Below are 26,162 nucleotides of genomic sequence, written 5' to 3'. Positions count from 1 at the left end.
TATCATAGGTCCCGCGTGCTCACTGTGGTATAGCTGAACTTGGACATGGATGAAGGACCCATAGTCCCCGTCACTGTCATCTCATCATCCCGCCTCCCCCGGCGGCGCCGACAGCAGGGCGGGCGGCACTGGGCGAAGGTGGTGAGCAACGCCTTGCGGAAGCGTGTATTCATAAAACAATAGATAATGGGGTTGACGCACGCCGATGTGTAGCTCAACAGGTGGATGAACGAGATGGGTGCCCCCGAGAGGAGCCGGTGGGCTGAGCTGATGTGGAAAGCCTTCCACGTGTTGGCCGTGTACAGGGGCATCCAGCAGACAAAGAAGAGGACGGCAGTGACGACGAGCATGTGGATCACACGCTTCTTGGCCAAGAGTTTAGCCTCCGAGGTATTGCTACGAGGGTGCTCGTCGGACGCTCTGGGTTTGGGAGGGGCCGGGATAGGGTGGTGAGGTGGACAGCTCCATGGATGGTAGCTTCTTCGGCATCTGGATGTAGCAGCCATCATCGTCTGTGTCGTTGTTGCAGGTGGTCACGGTGGTGTTTCCTTCTTCAGTGCTGTGGAATGTACATGGAAGTGTGTAAGTGTGTCTAAATTGGGTGTAAGTGTGTAGGTGAGTGTAAGTCGTAGGTTGCGTACATAACTAATAATAGCATGATGAAAGAGTTGGTAACATAAGCCTGCACAGTGTGGAACATGCATTCACAAACAAATAGGCCTTATAAGAAAATAGTTACTGTATGAATGCAAAACCCTTACCCTGGCCCCAGCCTCATCGTTGCCTGTTTTTAAAAACCCTAATCCCAGTCCTTGCCCTCATTGCTTCTGCCCAGCACAACCCTATTTCAAAACCCCAATCCCTAACCCAAACCTCACTTCCACTTATATAACTTTCAATTTGTAACAAACAAATGAGATGTTCAATCAAATCCATGGCAGGAGATACATGTGGTGTAGGAGTCTCACCACTGCTCTCTCTGTTTTGGTCCAGCTCAAACTTCATCCCCCGGTACAGCTCTCTGGAGATGAGTCCATAGGCAATGATCATCACCACCCCAGGAATGACGAACAAGATTAAAAGCAACAGCATGTACCTGAGAACGAGAGAGGGAAAGATGGAGAAAGAAAAAGAGGTAAAAGGAGAGAAATATGGAGGTAGAGAAAGAGGTAGAGAAAGAGGGAGAGAGAGGGACAGGAAGCCAGACAGGATGAAAAAAAGTGACTTTGATCATTACGGTCACAACAGAAAACAGAATTATATTTCAATGGTGGTCATTAACATTTTTTCCAATTATCTTTTCATCAATCCGGATACTATCAATTTGGCCGTATACAAAAAAGTACAAATCCACTATTGTTCCTTCCACACACTTTGAGAATTAGTATAGCCCTTATTTTTGTGTTGTGTGAAATTCTAATGGGTGCGTGGGTGTTTTCCTCTGAACATCCTCCTTGGATGGTTCCTTTTTCATCTCCCCATCAGCCTTTGCAGCAGGTTCTCATTCATTCATTAACGCAGCCTCTGATACTCAAAGCTTTTCATCAGTACTCTGTTTGATAGTGGGTCACACATCAGGGGTGGGTGGACAAAAGGTGACCAGAAGGAGGGACATACAAGCGAGAATAGAGGTTAGAGGTTTCGGTTAATCTTTTTGTTTAGTCTTTGATCCTGATCCTCTATCGTCAGAGAAGAACATGGAAGGGGGCGAGGAACAGGTGCTACACTAATATTTCAGTTTCACATGATTTGTGACTCGTTTCAGGTAACTAGGCGTATGTCGCCTGTCACTACTTCACAGGAGAGTCATTTGAAAGTAAACTTTTTCATTTTTATCAAAATGCATTTTTTGGCAGAAATGCCTTCTGGGCGTGAACTTTCATGTGCCTTAATAACAAACTTTTATCCCATCTGTAAATATGAATACAATTGTTAAATTACAAGCCTAGTTGGTTTAGCCATAGAAAAGAAAGCAACCTTCCCGCTAGCCATGATTGGCTGAGATAATGAGTGGAGCTGGACATGCCGAGAGATCGATTAAATTAAATTGTTGCCAGCAGCACAGTTGCAGTCACCAACGCTCTGAATAACATAAAAACAGCCTAACCAGCTCTACTAGGGCGAGTAAAATGGTCAGAGTGAGCTGTTCTCTCATTTGTGCCTGGAAGTAACTAGCAAGCTAGCCAACATTAGCTTGGGTGCTTGACTGCTGTTGTTAGACAGAACGCTCTGATCAACCCTACTCCTCGGCCAGTGCGTCCAGTGTGTGCTCTGACGCTCCGAGAGCGAACGCTCTGAATTTACAAACAGACAATCTGACAACGCTCTGAGTTACGGTCGGGGCTATAGCTTAAGAGGTTGTGAACGATGCTGAATGTGTGTAGACAAAGTAGAGCTCTCCAGTGGGTGTATCAAAACATTCAAAGGTCATTTTCTCAAAGGTGAGGTTACTAGTTTGGCAACTTTCAAAGCAGAATTACTTTCCCATTGATCCTCAACTGTAGTGTGTGATATACCATTGTAGAGAATCCATGTAAAAATCACAATTTCAAATTTTGCTACATAAGACCGAATCGAGCCAGTCGGTCACATTTTGAGGATTCTTCATGGCCGGCACCATTAGTAGGCATAATCATAATTACACCCCTGTATCATTAGCCAATTTGGGGAGTAGCCCGTAATGGATTCAAATAGTCCCTGTGACTGTCAGTCCAACACCTTAGCCATTACACCAAGAGGTTCGGACTCAAAGAGGTCACCAAAAGTACAAAAGCACCAAGGTCACAAGTTATGTTTCAATAGCATATTTTCTGAAGTATATTGTAGTAATTCAAAAATGATACGTATTATATTTTGTGTGCTTGTTGATGACATCTACTGTCATCGCTGCTTTGATCATTTTCTGCATATCAATTCAACATTATAATGTCAATCCAATGAAAAGGATTGTGCCTGCCACTGTTAAGAGATATATCCCCAAAGGACTCTTACGGTTTCAAGGTATGCCTGGAAATCAAATCTCAGCAAGATTAGCAGCTACCTGGATTTCACAATTAGCTGGAGAACTCAGACAGACTTCTCCACCTCTCAAGAGGGACATAAGAATTCTCTCTCTCTCTCTCTCTCTCTCTCTCTCTCTCTCTCTCTCTCTCTCTCTCTCTCTCTCTCTCTCTCTCTCTCTCTCTCTCTCTCTCTCTCTCGCAGGGTTTTTGACAGACAGTGCAAGACAAGACCACAATCAGAGACGTTTGCAGATAGAGAGAATAGTAGTGTGAAAGAAAATAAGAGACTGAGGCTGTCCTAATATGGACACCGTACCCCCAGCACCATTTAATGAGATTATTTAGTGTAAAAGATAAGAAGTACAGTCTGGAGGAGAGAGACTGAGAGAGCTGTATTAGGCTGGGGAGAACCCTGGAGAATCTCAATCTTTCTTTAATTGCTCTGCTCTACAGCCTCTCCGTTTGTTTAATGGGCAAATTGATGTCCTCTGTGCCCAAACTTAACAGCAACAGTTTCCTACAGAAAAGCCTTGCCTTGAACTGCAGATACTTGGGCAGTGGAGCTTTATTCAAGCTATATTACTAATCTTAGACCAGTGTTTAATAAACTGTTGGTCTTTAGAGTGGAATTACCTTCTAAAACTGCTTCTCTAGCCCTGAAGCAATGCAAACTAATCCGCCTACAAATATAATTGCTTTGCCTTAGATGTTGCTGTGGTGCTCCTAAATGTCCAGCTATGACGATTCTGTTCCCAGTCTAGCAGGGGGAAGAGGGAGGACATTACTTTAGGGCAAATTTAATATCAGTGGAAATATAATGAAAATAGCATAAAATGCTTCATTGCTTCCCTGAGCAGAAATGGAAAAAAAGTAACTATTTATTTTTAAACAAATATATTCATTAAAAACGAATCAGACATAAAAACAAACCGAACAAACCCAATATACTTTTTTGAACAAGGGACTGGCAATCTATGTTACCTCCTTTGATGACTGCTTACTTTGAAACTACCACTCGAGAACTGACTTAATTAGTGTCAGGAAACTATCTAGGGGACCAGTTCTGACCACTGCACTAGAGTTCTCCAGTCAGAAACTCACTCACCATGTCTGTTCCACCCCACCACTTGGCCATTCCAGGCGGCACATGTGTCCTGTGGTTCGGTCGGGTTTGGGGAACGACTTGAGGTGGCTAAACACTGGGTAGGGCACCATGATGACTAACGACAACACCCAGATGGCGGCGACGACCCGGTAGGCGTGGGAACGAGTCTGCCACGCCCGCGACTTCAGCGGGTTGCAGATGGCGCTGTACCTCTCGATCGCTATGGCGACCAGGCTGAAGGTGGAGATGCTGACGGAGAGCCTATGGAAACGCAGGAAGGGGAGGGGACAATAAGAGAGGGATTGCAATGACAGTATCAACAGTGGTCAGACATGGGTTCAAATACTACTTGTTTTCTTTCTTTCTGTCTAGAGTGCCAGATGGACGGGGTTTTCACTTTTGGGACAATTCCAATGTCTCCATTGCGGAAGGCAAGTTCAATTAAGCATGGAAAACATATTTGAAAGAAAACAAATACTATATTAACAGGTCTAATAGTGATACACACGTTCTATGTATTTGAGCAGGCTTGCCACATCACAGAGATGCCCGTAGCCCACCACAAAAGTAAAGACAAATGATGAAGTATCTTTACCTTATCATTAAGTCAAGACATGAAGTGCATTACATTCCAGACAAATAGGCTCACACTGTTGGAATCACACCATTGTTGTGCTGCTCCTGCTCAACGTTAGATCTCTAAAGTGCATTATAATACCCAAGGACACCCTTGCAATTTGGTTCAAACTTGAGTGAAAAGCCTTTAGTGAAAATCTCCAGCCCAAACTGTGTTTGCCTACATGAATATTCATGAAGCTGCACTGAGGGAGTGCGCTCAATCCGTCCGCAGTCAGACAAGGAGTCGGCAGTGAAGACAAATAGCATTAATAAAGGCATACTGTACCTGCACTAAACCGGAAGCCATTACCCACACCCTGAGACTCCCTCTAATATATTCCATCCACTAATCCTCCCTCAGAAAGATCCACAACTTCAATCCAAGACCCACCGTTAGTACTCATACACTATTTCACAATCACAGAAATGCTTTGTTTTCGCACTACATTTCTCTGATTAGCAGAAGGCTGCATCCACTGAGGCAATCATTTCATAAGCAACATTTATTTTTTTATTTTTTTGCACACACACACACACACACACACACACACAGACACACAGAACAGCAAATATGACCCGCTTGAGGTTTGGAAACCCCAGCTTTATACTGAGCACTCGGCAGTATATTTTCCTAAGCACTATAGGCAACGTGCACTCCATGCTAAGATAATAGAACTCTACTCTACCCCTCTGAAGTGAAGATTGTAAAGCTATGTGCTCTGTGCTCAAATAACATCTTAAATCAGCATACAGTACAATAGTATCGCTTTAATCTCTTACTGGGAACTATTTTTTTTATTTAACCTTTATTTAACTAGGCGAGTCAGTTAAGAACAAATACTTTTTTACAATGACGTCCTACCAAGAGCCAAAAGGCCTCCTGCGGGGATGGGGGCTGGGATTAAAAATAAAAATGTAGGACAAAACACACATCATGACGAGAGACACCACAACACTACATAAAGAGTGACCTAAGACAACAACACAGCATGGCAGCAACACATGACAACACAGTATGGTAGCAACACAACATGAGAACAACACGGTAGCATCACAACATGGCATTAGCACAACACGGTAGCAGCACAAACATGTTACAAACATTGTTGGGCACAGCCAACAGCACAAAGAGCAAAAAGGTAGAGACAATAAAACATCACGCGAAGCAGCCACAAGTGTCAGTAAGAGTGTCCATGATTGAGTCTTTTCAATGATATCATGTACCTACCAGGAGCAAGCAACTTAATGTAAAGTGAAACCCAGTAGGGTATAACCTTTATAAGTACTATGTACTATAGTTACAATGTAACTACCTTTGGAGACAATAGGCTAACCAGGAGAAATTAGGAGACAGGAGAACATTAGGTTTAACCCTTTTAGTTACATTGTACAATGTAACAATCTTCTAACAACCAATTCTGTTGTTTCAAGGGACATACATATATTTAAAATTTACTTACCCAGGAGCAAGCAACTTAATGTAAAATTAAGTGACATTTAATTACTTTGTAGTTACAATGTAACAACCTTTACAGACAGTAGGCTAACCTGGAGAAATAAGGAGACAGGAGAACATTTTTTCAGTTTGACTTTTTCTTTAATGGATTTGACAAAGATTCATATTCAAACCATTCAAATTCAATTCCCCATTTCAGACTCAAAGCAATAATTGTTTTAGTTATTAAAACATACTAACACAGGGTGGTGGTAAAGCTAGCTAAAAATAAGAAGACAGAAGGTGACATCAAACTGAAATCTCACCTCTCACTCCCTGCAGCCAAAATGGAAGCCATATGCTATTTCTGCCTCTTAATTTGTCGTGTTTTTAAAGGTTTGTAATGTGCAAAAGTGCAATGTAAGTGTCAAAAATAGTGAAATAACATTGTAAACTAAATGTTTCATAAGTGCTATGTTGATTTAGCAACTTTTATTAACCGAAAAAGTGTTGACATTAGGATACCAGTGCCTAGCTTGCCATCTAGCTAGCAGTCGTAAGGACTGCCTTCTAGCAGTCGTAAGGACAAAGATTCAGCAGGAGGCAGGCAGGTAGAGGTACAAATGAGTGTTCGATTCATTTACACAGCACTGGTGTTTCAAAGATGACGGTGATATTTACAAATATACAGTACCAGTCAAAAGTTTGGACACACCTACTCATTCAAGGGTTTTTCTTTATTTTTACTATTTTCTACATTGTAGAATAATAGTGAAGACATCAAAACTATGAAATAACACATATGGAATCAGGTAGTAACCAAAAAAGTGTTAAACAAATCAAAATATATTTTATATTTGAGATTCTTCAAATAGCCACCCTTTGCCTTGATGGCAGCTTTGCACACTCTTGGCATTCTCTCAACCAGCTTCACTTGGAATGCTTTTCCAACAGTCTTGAAGGAGTTCCCACATATGCTGAGCACTTTTTGGCTGCGTTTCCTTCACTCTGCCATCCGACTCATCCCAAACCATCTCAATTGGGTTGAGATCGGGGGATTGTGGAGGCCAGGTCATCTGATGCAGCACTCCATCACTCTCCTTCTTGGTAAAATAGCCCTTACACAGCCTGGAGGTGTGTTGGGTCATTGTCATGTTGAAAAACAGATGGGATGGCGTATCGCTGCAGAATGCTGTGGTAGCCATGCTGAATTGTGTGCCTTGAATTCTAAATACATCACAGACAGTGTCACCAGCAAAGCACCCCCACACCATAACACCTCCTCCTCCATGCTTTACGGTGGGAACTACACATGCAGAGATCATCCATTCACCCACAAAGACAAGGTGGTTGGAACCAAAAATCTCAAATTTGGACTCCAGACCAAAGGATACATTTCCACCAGTCTAATGTCCATTGCTCGTGTTTCTTGGCCCAAGCAGGTCTCTTCTTTGTATTGCTGTCCTTTAGTATTAGTTTCTTTGCAGCAATTTGACCATGGAGGCTTGATTCACACAGTCCCCTCTGAACAGTTGATGTTGAGATGTGTCTGTGACTTGAACTCTGTGAAGCATTTATTTGGGCTGCAATTTCTGAGGCTGGTAACTCTAATTAACTTGCAGAGCTACTGCAGCAGAGCTAACTTTGGGTCTTACATTCCTGTGGCGGTCCTCATGAGAGGCAGTTTCATCATTGCGCTTGATGGTTTTTGCGACTTTCAAAGTTCTTGAAATGTTCTGTATTGACTGACCTTCATGTCCTAAAGTAATGAACGACTGTCATATCTCTTTGCTTATTTGAGCTGTTCTTGCCATAATATGGACTTGGTCTTTTACCAAATAGGGCTATCTTCCGTATACCCCCCCTCCCCCCTACCTTGTCACAACGCAACTGATTGGCTCAAATGCATTAAGAAGGAAAGAAATTCCACAAATTAACTTTTAAGATGGCACACCTGTTCATTGAAATGCATTCCATGTGACTACCTCATTAAGCTGGTTGAGAGAATGCCAAGAGTGTGCAAAGCTGTCATCAAGGCAAAGGGTGGCTACTCTGAAGAAACTGAATTATAAAATATATTTTGATTTGTTTAACACTTTTTTGTTTACTACATGATTCCAAATGTGTTATTTCATAGTTTTGATAACTTCACTATTATGCTACAATGTAGAAAATAGTAAAAAATAAAGAAAAACCCTTGAATGAGTAGGTGTTATATATATATACACAAGTTCTGAATTCAAAATGTCAGCATTCAAAAGAAAAAGTCTCTCATTAGGCAAAACCTGTCTCAACCAATAAAGCACAGGTGGGGTCTACCAGGCACAGATAAAGCTTCCCCTTGAGTTACCCAAAAGTGAACTAATTAGAACATCCCCAAACGGGACCTTAAATACACTGAACATAAATACTGTACAATCGCAACATGTAAAGTGTTGGTCCAATGTTTCATGAGCTGAAATAAAAGATCCCTTATTTCTCTCAAATTTTGCGCACAAATGTGTTTACATCCCTGTTAATGAGCATTTCTCATTTGCCAAGATAATCCATCCACCTGACAGTTGTGGCATATCAAGAGCTGATTCAACAGCATGGTCATAACACAGGTGCACCTTTTCCTGGGGACAATTAAAGGCCACTCTAAAATGTGCTGTTTTGTCACACAACACAATGCCACAGATGCCTCAAGTTTTGAGGGGAGCGTGCAATTGGCATGCTGACTTCAGGAATGTCCAACAGAGCTGTTGCCAGAGAATTGAATGTCCATTTCTCTACAATAAGCCTTCTATGTCATTTTAGAGAATTTGGCAGTACATCCAATTGGCCTCACAACCGCAGACCAGGTGTAATCACGCCAGCCCAGGACCTCCACATCCGGCTTCTTTACCTATGCGATGGTCTGAGACCAGACACCCGGACAGCTGATGAAACTGTGAGTTTGCGCATAGAGATACCATGACGAGATCCTGAGGTCCATTGTCGCGTCATTCATACGCTGCCATCACTATATTGGGTGGCTGTAAGAAATCACTTTAAGTGAGTTTCAATCAGTTAGATGGCTGAAATCAAAAAGGGAAATGAGATCAATGTTTGTTAATAACAAAGACATACTGATATGGTATGCGTAGAGATTCGTGTTTAGTAAAAGTGTACACATACAGACTGGGAAAAGAAAGAGACAGGGTTATTAACCAGGTGAGCTTTGATGACCGGGTGCATGACAGGGAAAGAGGTTCCTCTTCCATTTCCCCCCCTCACCTCCAGGAGGTAATTTGGTTGTGAACGAGTGGAGGTTGTGTACCCTGTCATGCATAGGCTTTGATCACTAGCGATGCTAATGTCGTCACGCAACAAAAACAGTACGTCTAACTCAAAGAGCAGGGGCACTTTCAGACACAATAGTTATAGGTTGTCACCTAACGTATCAAAAGCAAAGAGATGGCTCAAGGTGAAGTTACACTAGTATGGGCAATGGAGGTTGAGCAGCCTCATTTACTAGCAGAAAACCATTAGCAATACCAGAAGACACTGAATATTACCTGGGTAAAACAAAATTGTACACCTAATTCAAAGTGAAGGGTACCAAAAGACATAGGTTATCACCTAATTCAAGGGTCCACCAAAAAATTATGACTCAAAGTCTGCTGTACTCTCAGCGAGGGAATATTTCATTCACTTATCAAATCATGAAATCAAATCAAATTGTATTTGCCGAGTACAACAGTGAAATGCTTACTTACAAGCCCTTAACCAACAATGCAGTTTTAAGAAAAAGTAAAAAATAGATATGTAAAAAATAAAAATAGCAAATAATTAAAGAGCAGCAGTAAAATAAAATAATAGTAGGGAGGCAATATACAGGGGGTACCGGTACAGAGTCAATGTGCGGGGGCACCGGTTAGTCGAGGTAATTGAGTTAATATGTACATGTGGGTAGAGTTAAAGTGACTATGCATAGATAATAGACAGAGCAATGCAAATAGTCCGGGTAGCCATGATTAGCTGTTCAGGAGTCTTATGGCTTGGAGGTAGAAGCTGTTAAGAAGCCTTTTGGACCTAGAATGGCGCTCCAGTACTGCTTGCCGTGCAATAGCAGAGAGAACAGTCTATGACTAGGGTGGCTGGAGTCTTTGGCAATTTTGAGGGCCTTCCTCTGACACCGCCTGGTATAGAGGTCCTGGATGGCAGAAAGCTTGGCCCCAGTGATGTACTGGGCCGTACGCACTACCCTCTGTCGTGCCTTGCGGTCGGAGGCCGAGCAGTTGCCATACCAGGCGGTGATGCAACCAGTCAGGATGCTCTCGATGGTGCAGCTGTAGAATTTTTTGAGGATCTGAGAACCCATGCCAAATCTTTTCAGTCTCCTGAGGTGGAATAGGCTTTGTCGTGCCCTCTTCACGACTGTCTTGGTGTGTTTGGACCATGATAGTTTGTTGGTGATGTGGACACCAAGGAACTTGAAGCTCTCAACCTGTTCCACTTAGCAAGGAGAACTTAAACATTGTTATCAGTAATATCACACCACAAGGGACAAATCAAACCACGAATGGCAAATTTGACCACAAATGGTTAATTACCAGACACAGTCTATTCAGCTTAAAATGTGAATCACAACATTTAAACTTAGACAAAATGTGAATACCAAAGTGACGATTTTGTTCGTTATAGCAAGACAAATCCAAAGCTTATAAAACTTGCACACATAAAACGGATCAGGGATGAGAAACTTCTACACTCTTAGAAGTAACCTTTTTGGGTTCTAAAAAGTCCCACACTTTCCGGTTCAAAAAGGTTCCTCTGGGAACCCCTGTGTAAAGGGGTCTTCGAGGAACCCCTGTGTAGAAGTTCAAACCGGAACCTTTTTGAGATGGGAGGGCTTCAATTTTGAACCTTTTTAATAATATATTGTAGAGGTGGCAGCCTATCAGAATATTGGAGGCATGGCTTATTGGAGGCTTGGCTTATTGGAGGCTTGGCTTTCAGATAGTTATTTTTGGCCACCCGTTAGAGTAAATGTCATTCCTGTTCATCATGTTAAGTTTGTACACTGAATATTTATGCATATTCTAATATAATTTTAATAATATTAACATTGATGATTACATATAGTAATAAAGTGCTAACTATTCCAACTTTGTGATTTGCATAGGTTCTTGAGGAACTCATACACCTCTGTAATCCTCATTGACGCTACAAATGTCTGTGCTCATCCTTACATGTGATGACAATACAACAGAACAGGAATGACATTCACTCCCAAAGGAGGATTAAAAAATATATATCTGAAAGCCACGCCGCTACTAAGACAAGCCTCCAGTACAGGGTTCCTCCAGGGTCCTTTTGCTACATTGAAACATTAAAGGTTCCTCCAAGAACCTCTCATCTAAACGAATATGAACAATTGATTGGCAATGGTTCCGTGAGGATCTCCAGGGTTCCTCGAGTCACCACCAATTCTAAGAGTGTATGCTAAAACCTTAAAACACGTCACAAGGAAAATGTAATGTGCCTACACTCTGGTAGGAGGTCAGTGGCTGAGACGGGGAGAGAAGAGCGTTTGAGCTCTTACCATCTCGCTCTTTTAACAACTCGAAAGAAAATTGAAAAGTTCAAACGTGTCGGCTTAGTGCATGAACACCATCAGTTTTAATAACTTCTGCAGTTATATCAAGTCAAACGCAATTTTCAGCACCTTGGGGAGGTGCCAGGAGAGGAATTTCACAAAGAGGGTTTTAGGCGGCTCATAAACCAAGAATTATGAGTTGATATTATTGAAATCAGCTCTTAGACACAGGTCTAATTAGAACACGTGCTAAGCAGAACGAAATCGTAAGTTGCTTGCAAATTGACACTTTTTCCCCGAAATAATTGTAGTCTACCATTGGCTGATAGGTTACTGGTTAAAGCTTGGCATACAACTCAAAACAATAACCTGTTTTTCTGTTGGAAAGCTCTATATTAGGCAATTATGACCCAGTGTTTTTCTACATGACCATTCACACAATTTGTCGGTAGAAATGCGCTATTATGACCCAGCTATCTCTACCCGACCATGCATTTACACAATTGAACCTCAGTCCGGATGGCAACTGAGTTACGGCCCAAATTAGTTGAAATCAAAGCAAGGAAATTTCAAAAACTCTGTACCAGAAGCAGGCTTATTCACAATGGGACCGATTCAGACTTAGGAACTTGCGCCTTTCCTACACACACCTTTCCTACACACTTCTCAGTATTTGCGTTCTGCAAGTGTGGCTACCTTGCGCGCTCTGAATAAATTGCATTCAACCGCTGAAAACCCTCCCACTTGCTGGCCAACAGTTTTTCTTGCTGAGTTTTCTTTCAATAGGGTTTTCAGTACATTTATCTTAAGCCATCCCTTTAAATACGGTGTACCTTTTAGTTAGAATTTTGTCAACCGCCTATAATTAAGACATTCAAGAGTGCCCATCTCTGCAAGTTAAAAGGCCGCACAGTTGATATGCTTCAGTTTGCTGTCATGTCTGGTTTCACATTTGTCTCCAGCAATTATAAGGTCAAATATATCTAAAACATGTGTGATTTATAGTTACAATTCCCTTATCCAAACAGATGACTAATTTACCTAGCTCTTATCAATTCATGGGTTGCATGTTTCGTCACAATATTGTTTTGAATGTTCGTTTTGGACTGATGCCCAACTGAGCATTCTACTCAATGCATCGTCAATGAGCATTGATGAAGATTTCATCAAAAGTGCATTACAGTGGCTTGGAAATACAATGCCATTCAAAAGGAGGCAAAGAATATGTAGGAAAACCTTTTGTCATCATTTTGATGTCGCCAGATTGACATTAGATGCAGTATAACGTTAGCTAGTTAGCTAAGATTGAGGGGAGGACATTGGAGTTTAGCTTGCTACCGTTAGCATTGCTAGCTATTTTTGACTAACTTTGCCAGCTAATGACAACATTGCCATCTGTCTAAAGTACATTTGATCTATAAAAACAAAGAGAGTCGCACACTCCATATGTATAACCTCCCAGTAATTTATTGTCTAAAATTCCACCAACGTTGCGGCATCACTGTGCCTTCTTCAGGGTAATGTCATGAATGCTTGAACCAGGTTATGTAGACAAACAGTGCAATTAGTGCAACCAATGACAATAGTGAGGGGTGTGTCATAATTGCTAGGTTGATCAGAATGATATATTCAAATATTTCCAATTTAATTAAATGTTTTTGTTACATGTCATCTTTTGGTTCAACCATAATGCATAATAAGTATCATCAACAGGGGGAACATATTGGGTGTACGCTGATCAGCTGTAGAAAGAATACATTCATTTACAAAACCTGTTCACAGAAAATATAATTGGTCATTAGAAGGGCCTGAGATCAAAGTCAATATTCAGACCACTAGGGATCAATTTGACGACATGATAATGCTGGTAAAGTTATTTCCTATTAAACATTTGACTACTTTAGCAATGTCATCATATTTCCAGGCACTATAGTGTAATTTAGATTAATCATTCATTAGCCTTCGTCCAGAATGACTGGGATTATTACGACTTTAGGGCACAACTATGGCGCCACCGATAGAGGGCGGCTTGAGAACGTTCATAACAATGGCATGGAACTAACATGTTCGCTTGACCTTATTCATGGTTTCCTCACGTGTAAATGTGGTGAAATTATGATGAAATTAAGTCAAGGCTAGAATAGGGCGTATCTGTAGACACACCTCCGCCACGCCTTCATTTATTCGATCTCCACCCCAAATGAATAGCGGCTGAATATCATGCTATTCTCATGCTGAAGTTCAACAGCAGAATACGCATAGAGAGAAAACTGCATAAAAAGGGAATTACGTTGCATTTGCGCACGGTTTACTTGGGTCGGAATCGGAATTGTGGAACGGATTAAGGACTAGAGTATGAATCATGCATGACGGCCGACTGGACACCTAATCAGGGAGGAGGGGATATATTCAACTGGGCTAAACTAAGGATATATGCAAGCGATTATTCTAATAATCCTAAAATAAAACAAAGTATGAAGTTTTAGGAGAAATATAGCCACTAGTTATGAGGATTACATTCATGCACATTTTTGGGTGGTAACATTAAACACTCAACCAACTCTTTGATGCAGAAAACACCATAGTTAGCAGAAAAAGAAGGCTCAATAAACATAATTAAAACATCAACTTCAAGCACGCCTTGATCTTAATGATTGTATTCACGTCCACTATTGTTTCAATTATCAAAATAATATATTATGCCCAAATCCAGAGCTTGCCATTCTAATGCAATAGAATTGCAATGGCCTATGAATTACAGGGGATAGTGAGGAGAGTACAGTCACGCATACAGCAGCTTTTTAGGAGGCGGGAGATCACAGCAGCAACTCAGGAGGCGGGCCACCAAAATCTAAGCAAGTGTGTACACTTATTAATATAAAATTATTAACGGGGCACCACTTGCTCTAAGTCAGCAAGAAACTATAAAATAGTTACAATTATAACTACGGTTAACGTATTATTCTGAAGGCAATTAAGTTCTTAAAATGACAAGGCAAGGCATTCTTCGAGACAGTAGATATTTTATAAAACAAAATATTTATTTAGAAATAACCAGGGTAAAGTAACGAGTTTACAGGATGAATGATTAATGAAGATTTAGGCAAAATTATGAACTAATATGATAGGCTACAGAATCAAAGTCATAAACAGGGAATGGGGATTAGAGGGCCTAAAATCAAACAAACAGTTATTCTTCATATTTCAGAACGGAAACAGGCAGAGATTATAGGATAAATATATACTGAATAAAAATATTAACGAAACATGCAACAACTTCAACGATTTTACTAAGTTAACGTTCATATGAGGAAATCAGTCAATTGAAAAAAATGCATTAGGCCCTAATCTATGGCTTTCACATGACTGGGAATACAGATATGCATCTGTTGGTTGCAGATACCTTTTTAAAAAATTGACTCACAATGGGCCTCAGAATCTCGTTGAGGTATTTTTCATAAAATAAAATGCAATTGTGTTCGTTGTCCGTAGTTTATGCCTGCCCATAACATAACCCCACTGCACAATGTTGACATCAGCAAACCGCTTGACCACACGACACCATACACATGGTCTGCGGTTGTGAGGCCGGATGGACGTACTGCCAAATTCTCTAAAATGATGTTGGAGCAGGCTTATGGTAGAGACATTAACATAACATTCTCTACCAACAGCTCTGGCGGACATTCCTGCAGTCAGCATGCAAATTGCATCCTCCCGCAAAACGTTAGACATCTGTGGCATTGTGTTGCGTGACAATACTGCACATTTTAGAGTGGCCTTTTATTGTCTCCAGCACAAGGTGCACCTGTGTAATGATCACGCGCTTTAATCAGCTTCTTGATATGCCACACCTGTCAGGTGGATGGATTATCTTGGCAAAGGAGAAATACTCACTAACAGAGATGTAAATGAATTTGTGCACAACGTTTTAGATAAATAAGCTTTTTGTGCATTTGGAACATTTCTGGGATCTTTTATTTCAGCTCATGAAACACTTTATATGTTGTGTTTATATTTTTGTTCAGTGTAGATAGTAATAATAAAGCAGCAGATACAGATTACACGCTCACATTCAAATCAGGGTAAAGATAGGTGAGACCGAGATGGATACTCTTACGTACAGTTGAAGTCGGAAGTTTACATACACTTAGGTTGGAGTCATTAAAACTCATTTTTCAACCACTCCACAAATTTCTTGTTAACAAACTATAGTTTTGGCAAGTCGGTTAGGACATCTACTTTGTGCATGACAAAAGTAATTTTTCTAACAATTGTTTGCAGACAGATTATTTCACGTATAATTCACTGTATCACAATTCCAGTGGGTCAGACGTTTACATACACTAAGTTGACTGTGCCTTTAAACAGCTTGGAATATTCCAGAAAATGATGTCATGGCTTTAGAAGCTTCTGATAGGCTAATTGACATCATTTGAATCAATTGGAGGTGTACCTGTGGATGTATTTCCAGTCTACCTTCAAACTCAGTGCCTCTTTGCTTGACATCATGCGAAATCAAAGAAATCAGCCAAGACCTCAGAGAAATTGTCCGCAGACCTCCACAAGTCTGGTTCATCCTTGGGAGCAATTTCCAAATGCCTGAAGGCAAATACCACGTTCATCTGTACAAACAACTAGTACGCAAGTATAAACACCATGGGACCATGCAGCCGTCATACCGCTCAGGAAGGAGACGCGTTCTGTCTCCTACAGATGAACGTACTTTGGTCTGCGGAAAGCGCAAATCAATCCCAGAACAACAGCAAAAGGACCTTGTGAAGATGCTGGAGGAACCAGGTGCCAAATATATCTATATCCACAGTGGAAAATGAGTCCTATATCGACATAACCTGAAAGGCCGCTCAGCAAGGAAGAAGCCACTGCTCCAAAACCACCATTAAAAAGCCAGACTACAGTTTGCAACTGCACATGGGGACAAAGATCGTACTTTTTAGAGAAATGTCCTCTGGTCTGATTAAACAAAAAGAACTGTTTGGCCATAATGACCAACGTTATGTTTGGAGGAAAAAGGGGTGGGCTTTCAAGCTCGAAGAACACCATCCCAACCGTAAGCACAGGGTGGCAGCATCATGGTGTGGGGTGCTTTTGCTGCAGGAGGGACTGGTGCACTTTACAAAATAGATGGCATTAGAGGAAGTAAAATTATGTGGCTATATTGAAGCAACATCTCAAGAGATCAGTCAGAAAGTTAAAGCTTGGTCGCAAATGGGTCTTCAAATGGAAAATGACCCCAAGCCTTCTTCCAAAGTTAGGTTCAAAATGGCTTAAGGACAACAAAATCAAGGTATTGGAGATGGCCTATCACAAAGCCTTGACCTCAATCCTATAGATAATTTGTGGGCACAACTGAAAAAAGGTCTTGCCTTGAGCAAGGAGGCCTACAATCCTAACTCAGTTACACCAGCTCTGTCAGGAGGAATGGGCCAAAATTCACCCAACTTATCTTGGAAGCTTGTGGAAGACTACCAAAAACGTTTCACCCAAGTTAAACAATTTAAAAGGCAATGCTACCAAATACTAATTGAGTGTATGTAAACTTCTGGCCCACTGGGAATGTGATGAAAGAAATAAAAGCTGAAATAAATAATTCTCTCTACTATTATTCTGACATTTCACATTCTTAAAATAAAAGTGGTGATCCTAACTGACCTAAAACAGGGAATATTTACTAGGATTAAATGTCAGGAATTGTGAACAACTGAGTTTAAATGTATTTGGCTAAAGGTGTATGCAAACTTCCCGACTTCAACTGTATATCATGTCTGGAACCAACAGTCTTCAAGGAACTCTCCAAAACAAAGGATTTCAGTAGTCCAAAGTAGAATTCTTGCAAGGACCCCTTTCGGGGTGGCCTTGAATTGGTTCGAATTCATAAATTCAATACTTAACCGTGTGGCTGGTTGCTGTCCAAAGCAAGATAGGTCTTTGTGTTTTTCTCATTGTGGTTGATGTCTAGCTGTGCATGTGTTAATTCAACGCTCCTCTACACTAGGTAGCATATCAAACACAAGCAAGACAGACACACAGTCTAATTAGCGATTTAATGTTCTTTTTTCATCATCATTCCAAACATTGGATAAGCAGGAGGAAGACAGACAGTCAAAGTAGTGTGTTCTTTTTTTGGGAACTCTGGCTGAAGGAAGCGGCTTCGATATGGCAGAAAATATAAAGATTGCTTCCATCATCACACAAAACAGTGATTGTTTTTCTTGTCGATGCGTTTAGGGACTGTGTCCTGCTTGTGCAACTGCAATATCCATTACAACAGACAGAGAAGGTTATTTTTTATTCGCTCTTCAGGAATATGAGACAGACATAGGCTACAGAAAAGGGGGAGTAAAGAGAGAAACATAAGAGATGGGTAGTGTGAGCAGCAGCTACGTGTGTATGTAAAATAAAACATGCGCAGAACGTGATCCGGATCCTTAGCTTTGATTAAAAGGTTTCCGGAGGGGTGGGAGGTGGCAGTAACTCTGTATTCGCAGCCATGGCATTCCGTTTTCCCCTCACCACTCAGACCACTCCCAGACAGTCCTAGCGAAATTATTTCTTGAGAAACTGCTCTTTGCTAAGAAGCTATTTTTGTAAATTTTCGCCCATTTTAATTGGGAACAATTACAGTAAGATACTTCTTCATTTTACCGAGAAATGATTTGATAAAAATGGCTGCATTGGACCTTTAACCTTTTACATTTTAGTGATTTAGCAGATGCTCTTATCCAGAGCGACATTGTGTTTACAATGTACCACATCTCTGGTGAGCACAAGGGAGAAATTTAATATTATAGAGGTACGTGTCAGCTAAGCTAACAGTGGCTAAAATCTTTATGATTGCAGCCATGTTTGTTTATGTTTGACAAGCGAAAACTCCCTAATCCCATTGACTATAAGATGCAAATAAACAAAGTGAAAGTCAAAGATGGCTGTGCCCATTGCCCGAATAAGATCAACTTAGTTTGGCCACTTTTCAGGATATTACAAATCTTCGATGTGCTTGATACAGTGTATATAAGAACCGGGGCACATGACTTGACAAGTCGTTTACAGTTTTTGAAAAAATCACAAAGCAAATAAAATGTTTTCACCTCAGAGATTATCACCTCAAATACAAGCATAGCCGGTGTGCGAAAGCTAAACAGGGTTGCCAGATTCGAGTGAAACCATTTTAGGGGGGTTGGGTTTGCAGTTGGTAATACTTAAAGTTTATACAAACGTCACCAAGTTTTGGAAGGAGATCGATAACTGGTCCACCCACATAACATTCAGCCAGTAGATGACGCCAAAGTACAGTGGGGAAAAAAAGTATTTAGTCAGCCACCAATTGTGCAAGTTCTCCCACTTAAAAAGATGAGAGGCCTGTAATTTTTCATCATAGGTACACGTCAACTATGACAGACAAAATGAGAAAAAAATGTTTTAATGAATTTATTTGCAAATTATGGTGGAAAATAAGTATTTTAGTCAATAACAAAGTTTCTCAATACTTTGTTATATACCCTTTGTTGGCAATGACACAGGTCAAACGTTTTCTGTAAGTCTTCTACAAGGTTTTCACATTACACACTGTTGCTGGTATTTTTGGACCATTCCTCCCATGCAGATCTCCTCTAGAGCAGTGATGTTTTGGGGCTTTCGCTGGGCAACACGGACTTTCAACTCCCCTCCAAAGATTTTCTATGGGGTTGAGATCTGGAGACTGGCTAGGGCCACTCCAGGACCTTGAAAATGCCTTCACGGCCACTCCTTCAAGGTTTCCGGGCGGTGTGTTTGGGATCATTGTCATGCTGAAAGACCCAGCCACGTTTCATCTTTCAATGCCCTTGCTGATGGAAGGAGGTTTTCACTCAAAATCTCACGAACATGGCCCCATTCATTCTTTCCTTTACACGGATCAGTCATCCTGGTCCCTTTGCAGAAAAAGTAAACAGCCCCAAAGCAATGATGTTTCTACCCCCATGCTTCACAGTAGGTATGGTGTTCTTTGGATGCAACTCAGCATTCTTTGTCCTCCAAACACGACTAGTTGAGTTTTTACCAAAAAGTTATATTTTGGTTTCATCTGACTTCATATGACATTCTCCCCAATCCTCTTCTGGATCATCCAAATGCCTCTAGCAAACTTCAGACGGGCCTGGACATGTACTGGCTTAAGCAGGGGACACATCTGGCACTGCAGGATTTGGGTCCCTGGCGGCGTAGTGTGTTACTGATGGTAGGGTTTGTTACTTCTGGTCCCAGCTCTCTGCAGGCCATTCACTAGGTCCCCCCGTGTGGTTCTGGGATTTTTGCTCACCGTTCTTGTGATCATTTTGACCCCACGGGGTGAGATCTTGCGTGGAGCCCCAGATCGAGGGAGATTATCAGTGGTCTTGTATTCTTCCATTTTCCTAATAATTGCTCCCGCAGTTGATTTCTTCAAACCAAGCTGCTTACCTATTGCAGATTCAGTCTTCCCAGCCTGGTGCAGGTCTACAATTTTGTTTCTGGTGTCCTTTGACAGCTCTTTGGTCTTGGCCATAGTGGAGTTTGGAGTGTGACTGTTTGAGGTTGTGGACAGGTGTCTTTTATACTGATAACAAGTTCAAACAGGTGCCATTAATACAGGTAAGGAGTGAAGGACAGAGGAGCCTCTTAAAGAAGAAGTTACAGGTCTGTGAGAGCCAGAAATCTTGCTTGTTTGTAGGTGACCAAATACTTATTTTCCACCATAATTTGCTAATAAATTCATTAAAAATCATGCAATGTGATTTTCTGGAAAAACATTTCTCAATTTGTCTGTCATAGTTGACGTGTACCTATGATGAAAATTACAGGCCTCTCTCATCTTTTTAAGTGGGAGAACATGCACAATTGGTGGCTGACTAAATACTTTTTCCCCCCACTGTATAAACCTAGATAATCCTGTCTAGCTCCATATTTTATGATAACTCATTATATCTACAACCTCGCCTCACTCATGCCACGGTCTCTGCACATAATACAGTGCATTCGGAAAGTATTCAGATCCCTTGACATTTTCCACATTTTGTTACGTTGCAGCCTTATTCTAAAATTGATTAAATTTAATGTTTTCCTCATCAATCTACACACAATACCAGAGAACCTTATTTACATAAGTATTCAGACCCTTTGCTATGAGACTCGAAATTGAGGTGCGTCCTGTTTCCATTGATCATCCTTGAGATGTTTCTACAACTTGATTGGAGTCCACCTGATGTAAATTCAATTGATTGGACATGATTTGGAAAGGCACACACATGTTGACAGTGCATGTCAGAGCAAAAACTAAGCCATGAGGTCGAAGGAATTGTCTGTAGAGCTCAGAGACAGGATTGCATTGTGGCACAGATATGGGCAAGGGTACAAAAAACATTCTGCAGCATTGAAGGACCCCAAGAACACAGTGGCCTCCATCATTTTTAAATGGAAGAAGTTTGGAACCACCAAACTTGGTAGAGTGGCCAGACGGAAGCCACTACTCAGTAAAAGGTACATGACAGCCCGCTTGGAGTTTGCCAAAAGGCACCTAAAGACTCTCAGACCATGAGAAACAAGATTCTCTGGTCTGACGAAACCAAGATTGAACTCTTTGGCCTGAATGCTAAGCGTCACATCTGGAGGAAACCTAGTACCATCCCTACGGTGAAGCATGGTGGTAGCAGCATCATGCTGGGGGGATGTTTTTCAGCAGCAGGGACTGGGACACTAGCCAGGATCGAGGGAAAGATACTTGTTGAAAACCTTCTCCAGAGCGCTCAGGGCCTCAGACTGGGGCGAAGGTTCACCTTCCTACAGGACAACGACCCTAAGCACACAGCCAAGACAAAGCAGGAGTGGCTTCGGGACAAGTCTCTGAATGTCCCAGCCAGAGCCCGGACTTGAACCCGATCAAACATCTCTGGAGAGACCTGAAAAAAACTGTTTTTGCTTTGTCATTATTGGGTTTTGTGTGTAGATTGATGAGGGAAAAAAACTATTTAATCAATTTTAGAATAAGGCTGTAACGTAACATCATGTGGAAAAAGTGAAGGGGTCTGAATACTCTCCGAATGCACTGTATAGCTGATTACACGCACACACCATTCAATCTGATAATCCACACAAACTACCTCACTTTGTTGCTCACATGACTTGAGCCACCCTGTTCTCACTCTCCTCTGTCCCGACCAGGCTAAAATCTATCCAAACCATAATACTCACTGCATTTGAGGATTGCGAAATATCTTCTTCGCTTGGCGACGAGGCAGGCATTTGTAGGCTACATGTCCAGTGGTGATAATTCGTTGACATGATGATAAAATGTAGCCATCGCTGTAGCCTAGTTTTTCCAGGGGAGAATAAATTAAATTAATTTACAAAATTAACAAAAAATATTTAGGATGCCAGTGTTTCCCTTAGCCATTCTTGGAATATGTAATATATGCTCATACCCCGCTCTCACTTTGTTTGTTCGCCACTATTGCATCAAACACACAGGACTTAGCAACTCAGGTGTCCCGCCCGTCTCACATGAGCAGCCACTCAGACAGGCTAATACCAAAGCCTCTTTCAGATACAGTGAGGGAAAAAAGTATTTGATCCCCTGCTGATTTTGTACGTTTGCCCACTGACAAAGACATGATCAGTCTATAATTTTAATGGTAGGTTTATTTGAACAGTGAGAGACAGAATAACAACAACAAAATCCAGAAAAATGCATGTCAAAAATGTTATAAATTGACTTGCATTTTAATGAGGGAAATAAGTATTTGACCCCTCTGCAAAACATGACTTAGTACTTGGTGGAAAAACCCTTGTTGGCAATCACAGAGGTCAGACGTTTCTTGTAGTTGGCCACCAGGTTTGCACACATCTCAGGAGGGATTTTGTTCCACTCCTCTTTGCAGATCTTCTCCAAGTCATTACGGTTTCGAGGCTGACGTTTGGCAACTCGAACCTTCAGCTCCCTCCACAGAATTTCTATGCGATTAAGGTCTGGAGACTGGCTAGGCCACTCCAGGACCTTAATGTGCTTCTTCTTGAGCCACTCCTTTGTTGCCTTGGCCGTGTGTTTTGGGTCATTGTCATGCTGGAATACCCATCCACGACCCATTTTCAATGCCCTGGCTGAGGGGAAGGAGGTTCTCACCCAAGATTTGACGGTACATGGCCCCGTTCATCGTCCCTTTGATGCGGTGAAGTTGTCCTGTCCCCTTAGCAGAAAAAACACCCCCAAAAGCAATGTTTCCACCTCCATGTTTGACGGTGGGGATGGTGTTCTTGGGGTCATAGGCAGCATTCCTCCTCCCCTCCAAACACGGCGAGTTGAGTTGATGCCAAAGAGCTCCATTTTGGTCTCATCTGACCACAACACTTTCACCCAGTTCTCCTCTGAATCATTCAGATGTTCATTGGCAAACTCAGACGGCCCTGTATATGTGCCTTTCATGAGCAGGGGACCTGCGGGCGCTGCAGGATTTCAGTCCTTCACGGCGTAGTGTGTTACCAATTGTTTTCTTGGTGACTATGGTCCCAGCTGCCTTGAGATCATTGACAAGATCCTCCCTTGTAGTTCTGGGCTGATTCCTCACCGTTCTCATGATTATTGCAACTCCACGAGGTGAGATCTTGCATGGAGCCCCAGGCCCAGGGAGATTGACAGTTATTTTGTGTTTCTTCCATTTGCGAATAATCGCACCAACTGTTGTCACCTTCTCACCAAGCTGCTTGGAGATGGTCTTGTAGCCCATTCCAGCCTTGTGTAGGTCTACAATCTTGTACCTGACATCCTTGGAGAGCTCTTTGGTCTTGGCCATGGTGAATCTGATTGATTGATTGCTTCTGTGGACAGGTCTCTTTTATACAGGTAACAAACTGAGATTAGGAGTACTCCCTTTAAGAGTGTGCTCCTAATCTCAGCTCGTTACCTGTATAAAAGACACAAGGGAGCCAGAAATCATTCTGATTGAGAGGGGGTCAAATACTTATTTCCCTCATTAAAATGCAAATCAATTTATAAAATTTTTGACATGCGTTTTTCTGGATTTTTGTTGTTGTTATTCTGTCTCTCACTGTTCAAATAAACCTACCATTAAAATTATAGACTGATCATTTCTTTGTCAGTGGGCAAACCTACAAAATCAGCATGGGATCAAATACTTTTTTCCCTCACTGTAATAACACATGTAATATAGATGATAATGACAGAATTATCAATAATATTATAGATACTCACTGCTACTACCATAGGCAGAAAGGATAAGAGATTGAGCAGTTAAAAATGTCAGTTTTATAATGCCTAATATGAAGCACAAGATGCGGTCTTGATGCAGTGAGGGGTGCAGAGAATAATGGCAAAATGCAACATAGAATTCTGGTATCGCGTGCAAAAATAACTCACATTGTAAGGGCCGTTATTCATATTTAGAACTTATGCATCAAAAGGTTAACGACACACTTTATCAATATATACAGGAAATCTATATAGTGTACATCATCTACCTTTAGCCAGTCATTGGGACTGATGGTATGTCTCTTTTTGTGCAGGCATTAATGGCCGAATTGGCTGTGCCTAGGCACAAAATCAATGTCTGAAGAAAGAAAGTCATAATGGCCCTGTGCATTGATTGCTTTTGGCTGATGAAACTTTCGCCCATGGCTTTTTCTTGTCTGCTTCAGAGTGATGTTGCTGACAGCATGATATCAATTATAGGTAATCAGATCACAAGAGAGATAACACAAATAGAGAAGATAGATATGCAGTTTCACATGACGTGACCAACCTAATTGACAGCCTATGTGTAAACTTCTGATTTGGGCTGTTACGGTGACCATATTATCGCCACACTGGCGGTCACGAGTCATGACGGCAGTAAAAATTACAGATTGCCTCTTATCCATTTGTCGTCCCCTTATGCCATAGTTTGTACATCTCAATTGTCATTAGAAACCACATTTGTTTAAGCAAGTCAGCCATCTCAGCTATGTTTTTTTAAAGGCAGTAAATGAGGCTGAATTAACTGTTTCGCTGCCAGACAAGGCTCCGCTGATAGCCAGGTGTAGCAGTGGTAAGATGTTGGGACAGCTTTATGTAGGCCCTAACAGTTTGTGGGCACCGTTTGTCACCGTTATAGTGCAATGAATGTATTGTTTAGTGTTGTGTAGTGGCTTTGCTGGCATGCATCCCACTTATTTTATTTTTTTCCCCACCAAGATTGACATGCTAAAATCACCACTGCTGTGTATCCAGTATATACGACAAATAAAATGTGAAACTTAAAACTCTCTCTCTCTCTCTCTCTCTCTCTCTCTCTCTCTCTCTCTCTCTCTCTCTCTCTCTCTCTCTCTCTCTCTCTCTCTCTCTCTCTCTCTCTCTCTCTCTCTCTCTCTCTCTCTCTCTCTCTCTCTCTCTCTCTCCATACACACGCATTGGGGAGGGGTGTTTGGGATGAGGGGCCCAGCCTGATGAAGGGCCAGCACATCAGTAAGTCACACTCCTGCAGACGTATGACAGTCCAACTGGCTGTGGCATGATGAGTTGTGTCCGCCCTGACCTCAGCATAAATGAGCTACAGTTCACTCCCCTTTGGCTATTGTTACGACTCCAAAACAGGATGTCACTAGGAAGAGACCTCTCAAACCACTGTTTAATGATTTTTGACTCCAGGTCCTAATTATGATGCTCTGATATCTAGTAAGAATACTGAAATTATGTAATGCATTGCTTTCAGATCTATGTGACAGTTCCAGACCAGTAACATCCAGCCTGTCTACAAAGCTGTCATGCACCAAATCTCATAATGCCTAGCATAAGTGTTGCCTATGTCAGTACCTACACCAATATGATATTGTAATCTGATGCTCGACTGCAATGTAGATTACATGGTATTCAATCATTGGGAAATGTGTGCAGTGCGACTGCTTTGCAGACGGTCTGGAACGCGGCCACAATCTTACCCATGAAGTAGGTGACCCGTTTACACATGGCGGCTCGAAGATGAAGTCCTGCAGCATGTTGGGGATGAGCGTGAAGGGCATGCAGAAGACGGCCATCATCAGGTCACTGACCGCCAGCGACAGCAGGAAGGAGTTGGTGACCGTGCGCATGCGCTTGTTGACTGTCAGGACCACAATGATCAGAAGGTTGCCAAAGACACTGAGCAGGGAAGATGAGAGAGTAGAGCAGGATCCGCACCGAGTCCATCTCTGAGAGAGAGAGAGAGAGAGAGAGAGAGAGAGAGAGAGAGAGAGAGAGAGAGAGAGAGAGAGAGAGAGAGAGAGAGAGAGAGAGAGAGAGAGAGAGACAGATGACAATGATCAGATATTAAAAAATATCAGTATTATAACATATCATACGGAGCATAATCACAACACACCATAGTTGGAATATATTCAACATTCTAGACAATATTGCTGGTCTGCAACTAAGCATTATGA

The 26,162-nt window shown here is 41.7% G+C and overlaps 1 pseudogene; it reads right to left on the bottom strand.

Annotated features, from left to right (window-relative positions):
* Nucleotides 1-2: 2 nt before the first annotated feature.
* On the bottom strand, nucleotides 3-25,929 carry LOC123482433 (annotated as a pseudogene).
* Between the last annotated feature and the right edge of the window lie 233 nt (nucleotides 25,930-26,162).

The sequence above is a fragment of the Coregonus clupeaformis genome, chromosome 33 (genome assembly GCF_020615455.1).
Source record: "Coregonus clupeaformis isolate EN_2021a chromosome 33, ASM2061545v1, whole genome shotgun sequence".
Classification (NCBI taxonomy): domain Eukaryota; kingdom Metazoa; phylum Chordata; class Actinopteri; order Salmoniformes; family Salmonidae; genus Coregonus; species Coregonus clupeaformis.
The sequence above is the reverse complement of the archived record's forward strand: the minus strand, read 5'-3'. Positions and strand labels throughout refer to the sequence as shown.